At 26.8% G+C, this 15,171-nt stretch overlaps 1 non-coding gene across 1 annotated transcript; it reads left to right on the forward strand.

The window, feature by feature from the left end:
* Positions 1–2,017: 2,017 nt before the first annotated feature.
* On the forward strand, positions 2,018–2,089 carry TRNAH-GUG (transfer RNA histidin (anticodon GUG)). The gene has a single exon. It is a non-coding gene; the product is annotated as a tRNA-His (tRNA).
* The last annotated feature ends 13,082 nt before the right edge of the window (positions 2,090–15,171 follow it).

Below are 15,171 nucleotides of genomic sequence, written 5' to 3' on the forward strand. Positions count from 1 at the left end.
TGTCAATCTGTACAATGACAATTAAAATAATATATATTCTTTAAATTGAAAGTTTACTCTATTTTAGTAAGTTTTAACTATTGATAAAAAAAATACCTATTTATAAGGAAGATAATCTATTTATAATTACCTATTTATGAGAAAAATAAATAAATTTTGGAAAAATAAATAAATTTTCGAATTTTTTTTTTTTAATTTGATAACTTGCATTTACAGAATTTTTGAAATAATAGAACAAATACAAAATAAAACAGAAAAAAATCAGAAAAAATATTTATTAGGTTTTATTAGTCTTCAGATTTGAATTATTTAATTAGTAAGGGTATCAATATTAACTTATAAAAGAATTCATATATTTAATTTACAAATGACTCCTTAACTTCAAATAGAACAATATTAAACATGAACAGGAAACTTTAAGCTTTTAAAAAAATTGAGTAAAAAACCGATAATAATGATAGACAGACTTGAAGAGGGGAAAAAAAAGAGAGAACAGATTATGTATAACGAAAAATACATCTAGCGCCATCTGTATCTACTATTTGTAAGCAAAAGTTATTGTAGAATGAAGATCCTAATCTCCAAAATTGAAGATGGCGACAAGTCTTAAATTTAAAAATTAATTATCATTATAAAATGGGCAAGTTTTGGAACTTTAATATTGAAAAAACATGTTTTTGATAAAAATTCGAGAGCTTAATTTATTTGTTTTTAAATTTATTCTTAAAAACATTAGAAGAATTTGCAAACACTAATAAAATTTTTTCTTATTCCATAACTATTCCATATTAAATAAAAACTCAACTTTAAATAAGCATAAATTTACATTATTGGGTTCATTTTTAACAAAAAAATAATGAAAAGAATAAGAAGGCTATTTAAAAAGAGTTTTTTAAAATTAAATATTTAGCTTAGTTGAAGTAGTTAAAAAATAGCAAAGAATTTAAAGATTTAATTTAAAGTGATTTAGATTAACTTTGATGAAAAGAAGAAGCAAAATTTCAAATTTATCAAAGAAAAAAAATTTTTTTTTGAAAAATATTACCCAGATTTAAAAAATACAAAGCTTAAAATTTAAAATTTTTAAAAATTTGAAATCAAAGAAAATTTTAATTTTTTGAAAAAAAAGTATTTTGTAAAATTGTGAAATTTTGTCATTAAGATAAAAATTAATATAAAGAATTTTGATGAATTTCGAATCAAGTGTTCTGATTTCTTTCCTTACAAACAAAGACCATTTAAATTTTTTAAGTGATATTCTAATTTCCGTTATATCATTATTCTTAAATTTATTTTAAAACCATATTTAATTCATCATAAATTATTTTGCATGAAACAAAAAATATTTATTTTACAATAAAAAGAATAGTAATGGATTCAATAAAAGTAATAGCTGCAATAATAGTAATTTATGTGCATTTAAAATTTTATCTTCCTAATAAGGCGTCTATTGGATAGAATACTTGCGATCGTTGCCCCCTGAGAACCGATTTAATTTAATTATAACATATTTGGGAAGAAAAGTTGAAAGAAATTTTATCAAAATTTTAATTTTATAATTTTACTCTTTAATTTTAAATAAGGAAAGAAATTAACGAATTCCAATTAAATAAAAACATAAATAAATAGATTATGCTGTTGTTAAACTGAAGAAAAAAAATAAAACAATTTTTTACATATATATCTATTTTTATACATATTTACTACTGCATACTTCATAAAGTAATTAATTTCGTTATTTTAGAAAATAACTTATATAAAAGAAAATTTCTTAAAGACATACCAAATTTAATAATCATAAAAATATTTCAGCTTGTTTTATTTTACAGAAATCAGAAAGAAGATTTAGAAAATAATAAATTTTTTCATTTGAAGGAAAGGTATATCAATAAGTTAAGAGTCAATTAACTGAACAAATCAATGATATAAGTTAGATTCAAAAATAAAAACACAATTTAAAAATGTGTTATGGACATGCGCACTGAAGAACAATTTATATAAGCGCCTGATGCTCGTCGCCGTGATCGTATAGTGGTTAGTACATTGCGTTGTGGCCGCAATAACCCAGGTTCGAATCCTGGTCACGGCAGGATAAATTTTTATTTCCTTCGTATGACAATGGTTCTTACATTTCTATCAAAAAAGTGTTTTTTGCTGTTCCTATTTAAAGTTTTTTATTTATTGGAAAAAATTATTTTTCTGATTTTATTTATTTATTTTTATCTTTTCACTCAACAGAAATTAATTTTAAATAATACTATAAGTGTTTAATACAATCTAGATATCTATAAATTATAGATACTTTATATTATAGATATAGTATAGGTACTATATATACACTCCATAATACTTTATAGAGTGTTTAAGACTAAATAAATATTTTAAAAATTTTCTTAAAAAAACAAAACTAATAAATTTTAATTATTACCAAATAAAGTTTTGAGATATAACTACTAGAGTTAAATTTAAAAAATTTCAAAGTTTTTGTAAGAAAAAACCATAAAATGTACCAATATACAGAGAATTTTCTACGGTTTCAAAGTCACATTACTTAAAGCTCAAAAGTTTGTGACCGTGAAAAAGAAATGCAATTTAAATTAAAATAAAACTTCATTATACATAGTTTATGTTTAACTAGTTTTCAAATATAAAAAAAATCATCTGATATAAATTTTTATATAAATATCCTGTCTGTTTGTTTAACTATTTGATAATTTAAAATCAGACTAAAAGTAAATTAATTGATTTATAGATGGCAATACTTTAAATAATGAAGAAAGGTTTATTTCACATTATGTATCAAATAAAAAAAATTTTGAATATGGTGGCGTCATCTGTTGTGAAATAAACAAAATATTCCTAACGTATTGCACCTGCTTTCAAGAAATAAAGGCAGAAGATGAAATTTGTTGGTCTGATAATAATATTTGTAATTTATACGATGCAAATGAAATATTAATAAACTTTTTTTATTAGTAATACTTTTCCGTCAATTGACAAAAATATAATAAAAATTTATGATTGACACCTTTTTGTTCTAAAAGTGACATGAAATAAATAATATATAATAGTCTATATTACATAGTAGTAAATTTAATGTTTAAATCCTTTAAGATATACAAGTATGGAATTCATAAGGAGTGTGATTCGGGACCACCTGGAATTAAGAGAAGAAGTAAACATTGAATGCAATACTTATTCTCATTCCTTTTCATGCAGTCCTGAACTAAATATACAATTTTATCGAAATGAGATTTTTCATAAAATATGATAAAATACTGACTTTCAACAAAATTTAATTTATTATAAAAGAATTGGTAGATTACATATTTTTCCTTTAATTTATTGTTTATTATTTCTACCATTTGTTTTTAATATCTTCGAGGAATGAAATTTAGTGCTGCCATCTAGGGAGTTATTTTAAAAACAATAAATCATGTGAAAATGTTATCGCCTAGTTAACTGAAAAGAGTTATTAGTTAAGTTTCTAATTGGGCAATTTTTTAAATAATAAAAGAAAAGTACATACATATGATAAAGAACTATCATATCATGTCACTGTCATTTAGTCTCGAAATATAATCCTGTGCGTACATAACGAAAATTAATTTATTTTTTTAAATCAAAATTAAGACTTACGTTTAAAGTCCTTTTGTAATATATAGTTCTTAATAGAAATTAAAATAACAAACAATTTTTCAAAATAAAATTAAGAGATATTTTTTTACTGAAAACATTACTTGATTTCAAGGGTAGCGTACATAATATACACAAAAAATATATAATAACGTACAAACACAAAATTCTTAATGCTCTACGCAAAAAATTAACACGGCAGTTTAAAGCAGAATGAGAGCAAAACTTACAGGGTCCTGTTGCAAAATTTAATTGGATAATTCTCCTTGGAATACGTTGTAATAAATAAATATTTAAAGCAATATATTCCGTTGAATGTTTACTTCATATAATTTTAAAAAAATATTTTATTATTATTATTATATTACTAATTGCTACATTATTCCTTAAACAACCAATTAGGTCTTCTCAGTATTTTTTATACGGTTTAAATTTTAGAACAGATATGGTGTATTATGTGAAAATATCAAGCATACAATTAATATACAAATTTTTATACTAATGCTAGTGATGAGATCACTTCAATCAAATGCACAGAAAATGAATACCCTTAATAGCAAACTGATTGAGTTCTTAAATTTTATGTTGAAGAAGTAATACGCATTATAAAAAAAATAAAAATAAATAAATACTCTGAATAACATTTCATTTACTCGTTGGATTTTCACTCATCAACTGTGAAATCTGAATAGTTCAATGAGTAGATCATAAATATGCGAGTTAGTAATCCAAGAACAAAATATGCTGGTTAAACTGTCCAGAGGATATTTTAAATTGAGAAATCAAAAAAGGAAAAACTTTCTCTCTCGGAGAAATTGCACATTTTTTTAACGAATACGGATTTTTAGCGAATACGGATTTTTAGCGAATACGGATTAACGAAAACGGATACGGACGAATACGATTAAAGAAGTAGCCTCTGCAACACATGCTTCCAATACAATGCCCAAGAAAACTGTAAAGCAAGACAACGTGAATAAAGCACGAATAAAGGCGTAAAAAAGGCACACAAAATGGTTCTGTTCTATAAACNAAAAAAAAAAAAAAAAAAAAAAAAAAAAAAAAAAAAAAAAAAAAGACGGGAGATAGTAATGAGACAATTACATTGCAATAAGGTAAGAAGGTGGTTTAACCAATAAAGGAGAAGGAGCAAGCTTGAACCAAATAATAAAAGAGGGATAAGAAGCATGTGAGAGGGAGTGGGTTGCGAACCCTAATTTGCAAGAAGTAGGAATTCAATTAGAATAGTTCTCCAAACATTAAGAAATAAAAAATCCTTAACTGAAAAATGCTGGAAAAATCATTAACTTTTAAAAAATCCAAGAAAAAATCATTAATTGAATTATTAAAATTTTTCTAATGCGGAATAATTCCCCGGTGTCAAAGTCGATAGAAAAAGAGTAGTGTTGAATGATTTCAGAAGAAAACTCAAATGTAAGATAAAAATTCGAACAATGTAGCTCAATGGAATATTGTTTAATATTCTGAGTTTGATCATATTTTTTTATGTGTTTTAAGTCAAAGTTTATGGGAATAGTGCAGCTTTCAAGAGAACTCCACCAGACACCCGTCGTGGCGGGTATTATGGTTACGAGGAAAGGTCACTTTGAGCAGGGGTGTGAGGGGAAAAGTTTTGTCTTAATCTTAGCTTAGGTCAGGGGTAGGCAACGCGGCGCTCGCGGGCGCCATGGCGCCCCCGATCGATTTTTAATGCGCCCTCGCTGGACTAATGTAAATGTATGATAGCCAGAGCGATTTACTTAACTCTTGTCAAACGGCGATATACAGCAAGTAGTCAGTTGAGTTTAGGATTGTGCATGATTATCTGTAAAATATGCGCCCTCGGTGATTTTCAAATTTAGTATTGCGCCCTTAAGGACAAACAGGTTGCCGACTCCTGGCTTAGGTTGTCGTGAGTAAACCAATCGACACCTTCTTTCCTCCATTTCAATCCCATTTCCTCCATTTTAACAAGCGAAAGCCCATTAGAAATGTGCTCTCGCTTGTTACCATAGAAGAAAACTCAAATGTAAGATAAGAATTCGAACAATGTAGCTCAATGGAATGTTGTTTAATATTCTGAGTTTGATCATAATTTTTTTATGAGTTTCAAGTCAAAGTTTAAGGGAATAGTGCAGCTTTCAAGAGAACTCCACCAGACACCCGTCGTGTCGGGTATTATGGTTACGAGGAAAGGTCACTTTGAGCAGGGGTGTGGGGTGAAAAGTTTTGTCTTAATCTTAGCTTAGGTTGTCGTGAGTAAACCAATCGACACCTTCTTTCCTCCATTTCAATCCCATTTTCTCCATTTTAACAAGCGAAAGCCCATTAGAAATGTGCTCTCGCTTGCTAGCATAGAAGAAAACTCAAATGTAAGATAAGAATTCGAACAATGTAGCTCAATGGAATGTTGTTTAATATTCTGAGTTTGATCATATTTTTTTATGTGTTTCAAGTCAAAGTTTAAGGAAATAGTGCAGCTTTCAAGAGAACTCCACTAGACACCCGTCGTGGCGGGTATTATGGTTACGAGGAAAGATCATTTCGAATAGAGGTGTGGGGTGAATAGTTTTGTCTTAATCTTAGCGTAGGTCGTCGTGATTAAACCAATCAACACCTTCTTTCCTCCATTTCACTCCCATTAGAAATGTGCTCTCGCTTGTTACCATAGCAGCAGACAGCCCCAGACTTTTAGTCTGTAGGAGTTCTCCTCAAAGCTGCACTATACGTTTAGATAGTTCAATCTATGCAAGACCATGCTGACAAAGAATATGATAAATACCCAAGCTATTGTTATCAGTTATGGGGCCTTTAAGTAAGGGGAAATTTAGTCTGTTTACTAGAGAGAAAACAGCTTTAAACCATATCTTAGCAATTTGGAGACTGATTATCAGAAAAAAAGTACGACAATTAAATTGTTAAAATTCAAATTAGAAAGTTTTTTGGGTTGCGAGTTTAATTTTTTCAATTTGTTTAAGTTTATTCCTCTTCCCCTATTGGCCAAACTACTTTTTTTCTTACTGCAGCATATTTGTCTCGTTAATTTTTTCTGTCATTTTGTGTTTCGACATTGAGGAAGGCTCTTGATTATAAAACCAAAACTACAGATGCCTATTTTCGTACATTTATTTGCAGTTCATTCACTTTGTTTCGCTTGATCCTTTATTTCAATTATTTATTTGCAAAACTAAATCAGTCAATAAGTTCTTGAGAAATGAAATTTAAATATGCACTTTTTTAAATTTTTATTACTCAAAAACTGTTCTCCCGATTTCATTCGAAATAATAGGTCTTTGAATATGTCATGCAAAAGAATGCATAGTATATTTCCTAATATTTTATAACTAAATTATCATTTCATTTAATCTTTTCTCAATACATAAAGATCATAAATATAATCGGTGATCATTTTATTTAATAACCTTGAATTGAGTGCAGAATAAAATGCAGTATTAAAGATTATCTCTACATCTGCCTTATACACTTCTATAGAATTCTGAAACCGTTACATGGTTGATAACAGTGTTAATTTCTTTAAAATTTGTTATTTTTCTCACACTTTCTTTTCTGCCAACACATTTGAATATGCGAGACTAAGAAAATGAACCTTGGCAAAAATTAAAACGATGAATACCCAATACATGAGATATTTAACTTTCCTTGGTGAAAAAAATTTTAATACATATTTACATGTCACTTGCATTATTGAATTCATCATATTTGGAGGTGTCATGTGGGGCTTGCCTGCAGCCACACCCTCAGTGCCATTTTAAAAATTAATCATTTTATTGTTTTTTAATCTGGAGCTCCTACGATTTAGTAAGAAATCATTAGAGCTTTTAATTATAAATCTTTTTTTGTTGATGAATTATCCAATTGAACACGTCACTTAAATAATTTGCTTTTAGAAATATTTGTCTTCATCATTGTAAAAAGAAAAATGGATAATAGGACAAACAATTTGTTAAACGCTTGGTTAACTTCATCAATATGTTTCTTTAGGCATTGTTTGCTACGAACAATCAATTCTTCTTCATAATTAGATAGTAAATTCTGATTTAACTGTCATCTCGATTAATATGTAGAGCTTAGTAAAACCATTTTAATAAAAAAATTTATAAAATATTTGTCAAAAAAAGAAAGAGATTTTGTGGTGACAATTTTTATAATTCATTTCTGATCTGCCTTTAGAGCAATTCAAATTTATTAAATTGATTTCAAAGAAGTCTATATTCGTCTGAAATTTTCATTCGTCACAAATTCAAAGCGTATACATACCGTCCAATAATAGAGGTTTTTTGAGAACTATTTTTTCTAGAGGGTAGTAAACTAAAGCAGAAACTTTAATAAACGAAATTTTTAATTTTTTTTTTATCAGAACTAGGGAACAGGACCCTTTATATGTCTGTATAACTTATTTATATTTAGTGGCAGTTAAAATTATTTTAATTATAATTTATCAATATTATATTAAATTACTTTACTGCCGATAGCAAATCCATTTTTTAAAACAAAAGAAACTTCGTAATAGTTGGAGGGTATGCGTATAACACCCTTATAAAGGAATGACTCGCTTAGAAAATATTTGTCTGGAAATTATATATTTCAAAGTGTAAATTTGGTGAATTAATTTATAAACTGGTTTTGTAAAGTTACAGTATCAAAGGCATTTACTGAAATAAATATATTAAACGAGTTGGGATTTTCATTTTCAGATTAAAAAAAATGAAAATATTGAAGATTAAAAGTCATCAAGGGTATGTCGATTATCTTTTTTAAGCTTAAACACTTTTTTGAAAAATAACATATTTAGGAAAAATTAATGTCCCAAGAATCGAGGTTTCATAGTGCAAGTTCTAAATATTATCTTGTCTTAACTCTCCTATGTATGTAACTGTTTCCAACTGGTTTTAACAGTTTCAATTTATCTGCCATTTCCACACATACATATATAAATAAATAGATTTAAAAAAAAAAGCTTTATTCTAACGTGTATGGCTTTTTTTTACGAAAGTAGTTTGTTGGAATTATTAATTACGTTTAAAAAATGTTTATTTCAAATTACAATGATGTGAAAGTGATTTTTAAACCATCGCTAGCAACATTTCAAATTTCAATCAAATTTTCAAAGATGATATAATACGTCTCAATTTTCACCTATTTTTTTCCCCCTGCTTTCTTTCCTCCTGTCTTGTTTTAATATAATAAATCAAATTAAACATAAAATCCTCATATATAAAATCAAATTAAACATGAAACCCATCAAGTGTATGTAGATTAACTTTTTGAAAAATGACATTTTTAGGAAAAATTAAGGTCCTAAAAGTCAACCAATTAGCTGATTTAATTCATAAACTATTTCTGTAAAGTTACAATTCAATCTTGTTCTAATAAATACACTTTTAAAGTATTCGCATTAATTTCCTTATATATATTTTATAGAATTGAATATTAAAAATAAATAAATAATAATTTTTTTCTGAGCATAAATATGCAAATCAAGTATTGTTACACAAAAGTATGAATAATGATAAAAATGTGAAACAAAATGATAACCTCAAAATCCGGGATAAGATAATCGATAAGTGTTTGTGGAGAATTTCCCCACTCGATAAATTGAAATTGGTTTTTCCAATTTACATCATAGATACTGAAGAATTCTATTCTTTTCTTTATCAAACAAGATAATTTGTAGTACAATATAAACCCCTAGACCAAGAAGCCCTGCATGAAAGCATATCCACCCTATTTGAAATCTCCTCAGACCTTCATTTCAAACTTAAAAAGGTGAGTTATCTTCTTTTATTTTTAACAAACTTAGCTTCTTTTCTAGCAAAACTTTATTTCATTAATTGTTTCCTTCCATATTTGTTAAAAGTAATCTTTTCCATTGCATGCGGGCCCATAATGCAACCCACTTGCTTTTATTAAAATATTACAGGCACTGGTATTCTCGAAACAATTCGAAAAAATCTTGAGTTGGCAAAATATAAAATTTGAGCGAAGTCGGTCGAATAGTTCCTGAGAAATCATATTTTAATTATCTGACTTTTTTAAAATTCAATCACGGGAATTACTCGACCGATTTCGTCCAAATTTTGTATTTTGCCACATAAAACTACATTATTTAAAACTGTGTAAAAATTTGTTTACCTTACAACTCAAATTTTTTTCGACTACCATTAAATAGAATATTAAGGAATTATAAATAATTGTTATCTTTGGATAAAATCGTGAAAATCCGGTCATTAGGATAAAAAATTATTTAGGGTATTTCTTTTAACTTTTTGTGCACTATACATAATTAGTAGACGGTTCCTAAATTGGAATGTTCGAATTTCGCAATTTTTACAAGGATTAATAATAAAAATAAAAAGATGTCTCAAAAATCCAAATCTTCCAATTCTTGAAATCAATTTTTTTAAGAATCTGCATTTATATTCTTAGAAAATGTCATAAACTCATCAGGAATATCAGGACAAAAAACTAAAAAAATCAGGACCAAATCTTTTTTTTTTAAATCAGGAATATAAGAAATACTACTAACCCTGATGTATATTATAACAAACTTGCACAGGTTTACAAAATCAGTGGTGAATTCATTTCAAATTTGCATTCTAAGAGGGGTCCCCGGAAAATTTTTAAAATTCCTCAGCGGCTTTGAATTTTTTTAACTCGCGTATCATTCAAAAAGTACATAAATTATCAAAAAAGTAGATAAAATTCATAAAAGTACGTAAATTCAAAAATTTTTTTTAAAAAAAATGAGGTTTCTAATATGATTAAAAATATTTTAACTCAATATTAAAATTCCAGTTCATTTTTAATAAAAATATCCATACTTTGTCATCAGCATTTTCGTATTATGGTTTTAAAAAAATCTTCAAGTTATTTTCCTTTTTAATCATTTTTTAAAGACCTATAAGAACTAAACATTTTTTTATAGATTTAAGACAAACTAAGACATTTATATATGCACATTTATAGTTTCATGCAACTGTCTTCAATAGGCGTTGAACTATATTATTTTTAAGTTGTAAAAAAAATGTTTTTATAGAAATGAACTTTAAAAGTTTGAATCTTAACTTAAAGTTCAATGCACTGAAGAAAAAAAAATGTCTTATCAAGCATTGCGATAAGAACATATTTTATCTCACCACATAAAATATATTTAAATACATTGTTTGTTTTTTCTAAGTATTAAGGAAAGATTATATTTTAAAATCTATATTTTGTGTCCCTAATCCCCTTAATTATTCTTTTCAACTCGTTTACCCAACATTTCGAAAATATGCAGCATTATATTAAAAAAAAGACAAAAATCTGACTTAAATAGTGTATTTCAAAGCAAATGTATTTCAGATCAACCTTTTGCAGTCGTTTTAAAATTATACATAGTTGTCAAGCAGAATATTTTTTATTGGACGAATGGAATACGCAAAATGAGAAAGAATTTTTCTTTAAAGAAGGATAAACGCTTTTCTAGATCGAAATGGGCAACAGGTGGCGTAGAGCAGAACTCTCTAAATATGACAACAATTCGCATGCTTCCAACATTAGCGTGTGGAGAGTCATAGAAGAAAGTACGTTAGTTTCTGCCTTGATTTTCTAATAGATTAAACACTTTTAAGTTAGGAAACTATATGGAACTGAGAACTACAATGAACATAGATCTATAAGAAAACGTCGTAAAAATTAAAAAAAAATATTTTTGACAAGTAAATACGAAAAATATCATAGTACATTCCTATAAAACTGAGAAGAGGGAAGGGTCAAGGCATTGAACCGGTCTTCTCCCCAAATAATGTATTCGAGCGCTGTAATCGCAAATTACACTTAAACTAAATTTATTAAGTATTATTTTAATTTTATATATTTCTAAAAATTATTTACTAAGTGAATTGTCTTGTTCACTACTATAAGATGTTTGATTTTTTTGTGTTGATAAAGCCGATTGGTAATCGCAACGCTCGAATATGCTTGGTTCCATGTCTTGATTATCTCCCTCTTCTCAGTTTTATAGGGATATACTACGTTATTTTCCCCTTTCTTAATATTTTCTGTATTTAATTATTAAATATATTTTTTTAAATTTCCACGAAGTTTTCTTTTAGAACCATGTTCAATGTAGTTTTCCGTTCCATATAGTTTCCTAACTTAAAAGTTTTTAATCTATTTGAAAATCAAGGCAGAAACTAACGCACTTCCTTTTACGACTTTCCACACGCTAATGGTGAAAGCATGCGAAGTGTTGCCATAGGCAGAGTTCTGCTCTACGCCACCTGTAGCCTATTTCGATCTCCAATAGTTGACAGAGACAGACAACCGCAAACGGTTAAATATAAATCCGAAGAGGTGAGAGAAGATATCTTTTGCCTTCAGTTAAGGTTTATATACGTTATCTATAAATATATCATACAGATTAATCAACATCTTTAAATTTTTTGTATAGGTAATATAAAAATGTTTATACGTTAAAAAGGTTATAGGTTCAGTTTAGGAAGTTAATATCGTTCCTCCTACTAATTTAAAATTAATAAGGAATTTTTATAGTCCAGATTTTTCTGACATTTGCATTTAGAACAATTTTAGAATATATATATATTTTTAATTATGATTTTTTTTTTACATTTTAGGGCATTTTTTTCTATTTAAAAGTTTTTTTTGACATCTGGTTATTTTCGTATCAGAAATTTATCTAATATTTCTGCATTTTATAGCATAACACTCAATATTTTTAAGAACATTGTTCCCCCTCCCATTCAAATTTTACTTCAAACTTCAATTAAATTGCATCTCAATTTCTATTAATATACATATTTTGATTATGTAAATTTAGAAAAGAAATATCTCTGATTTAAACTCTAGCTTAATTATGAGGATTTTTTTAGATCGTGAAAATCTGGTTTATTTTAGTGAAGCATTTAGGCCGAGACATGAAATTTCAGTTCTAAAGGTAGACAAAAACTTCGGCTCTCCACAACTTTCCCATAAAATATAAAATTTTTTTAGAGTATAAAGAAATTATAGTCCAAAACTATAAATGAATGAAGTTATTACCCTTGCCATTCAGTGATAATAACAAGAAGTTGTATAATTGCCACTAGGTTTCCGATTTTTTGATATTTCAAGCATTTATTTTTATCTTTAGTCCAAAATTTAAACCTTTGACTTATCTCCAGAGCCAAATTCTATTTCGCCCTCCTTCCATGCTAACCTAAGAAGAATTATATTAACTCTTATTGTGTCAATAATTAATGTAAATGAAAACATTAAAAATACGAATTTTGTACCCAAGTTCTCCATAAAAAATTTCAGTAAATAAAATGAAATAAAAAATCCCAACTATTATTTACAGACTTAATATGTAGGGAATTTGCATTCATATAATTTTCCATAGGCTTACATGGGGAATACGGGAAGCAGAATGTGACTCCAGGTAACCTTTAAGAAAACTACATTTCGATATTCCCTTTAAGTTTGAATTTCACTAAGGAACATCTATTTTGTTCAAAATTATTTTCTATTCAATTTTAAACAATTCTTTATGTATTCAAAAACAACTTATATTTAAAACATTGAATTTATTAACGAGAATTAAGTTCATCAATTTTAATTGTCTATTGGTTGAGTATTTTTTAGAGTATTCGATTGTAATTGTTATAGTACTCGAAATATTACCATATAGGTAAATAATTGTCGTATCCAACATTCGAAGGCCTGATATCGACGACATACAAGTATACATCACAAAACATCCTTTAAAATTTAGCAAACACGTTTTAAGATTACCTCAATTTCTAGAAACTAGATCATTATTAATCCACACTAACATTTTCCTTAAATGAATATGTGGACAATTTAAAAAAAAATTTTTTTATGCAAATTAATGCAGTATCTTTGACAAAGCTAGTCCCGGTTAAATGCTTTAGTATTGAAACACACTTTAATAAATCTTGAAAGACAAAAATGTTTTGTTATTATACTATTAGTAATCAGAATCATATTAATCTGATTATGATGAGAAGGCTTTTTTTTTAATCAAAAAAGAAAAAAAAAAGAAAGAATAAACATCAAAATTACAGAGGAGGAAGAAGTGATCAAATTTTAATGGATTTCATTTTTACGAAGGATTAACAATAAGACAAGTTTCGAACGACTCGTGTGCATGATGAATCATAAAAATTCTTTATAAAAACGATTTGCATAAATGATTTTATATTTTTAAAGGTATCAAAGCAAACTTGGCTTTTTTTTTATCAAACTTAGACTAAAATTATTACTATTTAAAATTTTTTAGACATCATGATGAAGAAAGCTCTTTTTCTCTTGACGATACTTGTTGTTTATGCTGTGGTTTCTGAAGCAGGATTATGTAAAAAAGTGTGCAAGAAATACTGCATAAAAAAGTGGGTCTGTAAGAAAGTATGCAAATCATTGTGTAGTGAACCATTTAATGAGTAAGTTTTTTACTTTTCAATTCAAGCTTTAACAGTAAAATAACAAATTTTCTGTTTAACTATACATAGCATTATACTTAAATAGAACTTTAAAATATTTATATAAATATGCATAAATGTATAAATAAAGTTTCACTTCAAATCCGATAATTGAAAAAAAAAAACTTTTGTTGCTTTTTTTAAACATAAAACTAATAATTTAAAAAAAAATTCATTTTTAGAAAATTTAAATGTCCTCTTTAAGCTGATATATGCATTTGAGTTTTTGAAATAAAATTTAAAATTGCTTAATTTAAATATAGCCTCATGGTGTTTAGTAGATTAGAAAGCTCAAAAGAATCAATTTTGACCCGTTTTTAGATAGCTTGTTTCAATTCATATTAATGAATATAACTAATTGATTAGAAAACTGATGCTATAATTTAGCATTTTGGCAGCATACAAAAATAGGTAGAACACTGCAGTTATTTTAACAAGATTTAAGTTCTGTCCAATAGAATTCCTATCCACTCGGTAAATAAAGATTTTGATCCTAAAAGCATTTAAGAAAGATGTTTTTTGTATTTATTTTATNATTGATTAGAAAACTGATGCTATAATTTAGCATTTTGGCAGCATACAAAAATAGGTAGAACACTGCAGTTATTTTAACAAGATTTAAGTTCTGTCCAATAGAATTCATATCCACTCGGTAAATAAAGATTTTGATCCTAAAAGCATTTAAGAAAGATGTTTTTGTATTTATTTTATAAAGAAAAAACAAGTTTTTAAAAATATTAAAAAAATTGGTTGTTATGCCTTTTAAACATTTAATTCATATGATTTTAAATTCAAATTTAATTAAAATAGGTCTTTGCATTGCATTTTGAGTATCATTTAGCAAGCCATAAAATTTGAAAATAATGCGATATGCTTTATTTAATTAAAAGAAAATCCTATAAAATTCTGCCCTGAAAAGTCAATATTAATGGATGCATCAATGTTAAATATTTATGCAAATGTATAATTTAGTTACATCAATGAATAAAAACATTTAAAAGAAATAACTGCAATTTATTGACTCAGGTTTGGCTAA

The sequence above is a fragment of the Parasteatoda tepidariorum genome, chromosome X2, assembly GCF_043381705.1.
Source record: "Parasteatoda tepidariorum isolate YZ-2023 chromosome X2, CAS_Ptep_4.0, whole genome shotgun sequence".
Lineage (NCBI taxonomy): Eukaryota > Metazoa > Arthropoda > Arachnida > Araneae > Theridiidae > Parasteatoda > Parasteatoda tepidariorum.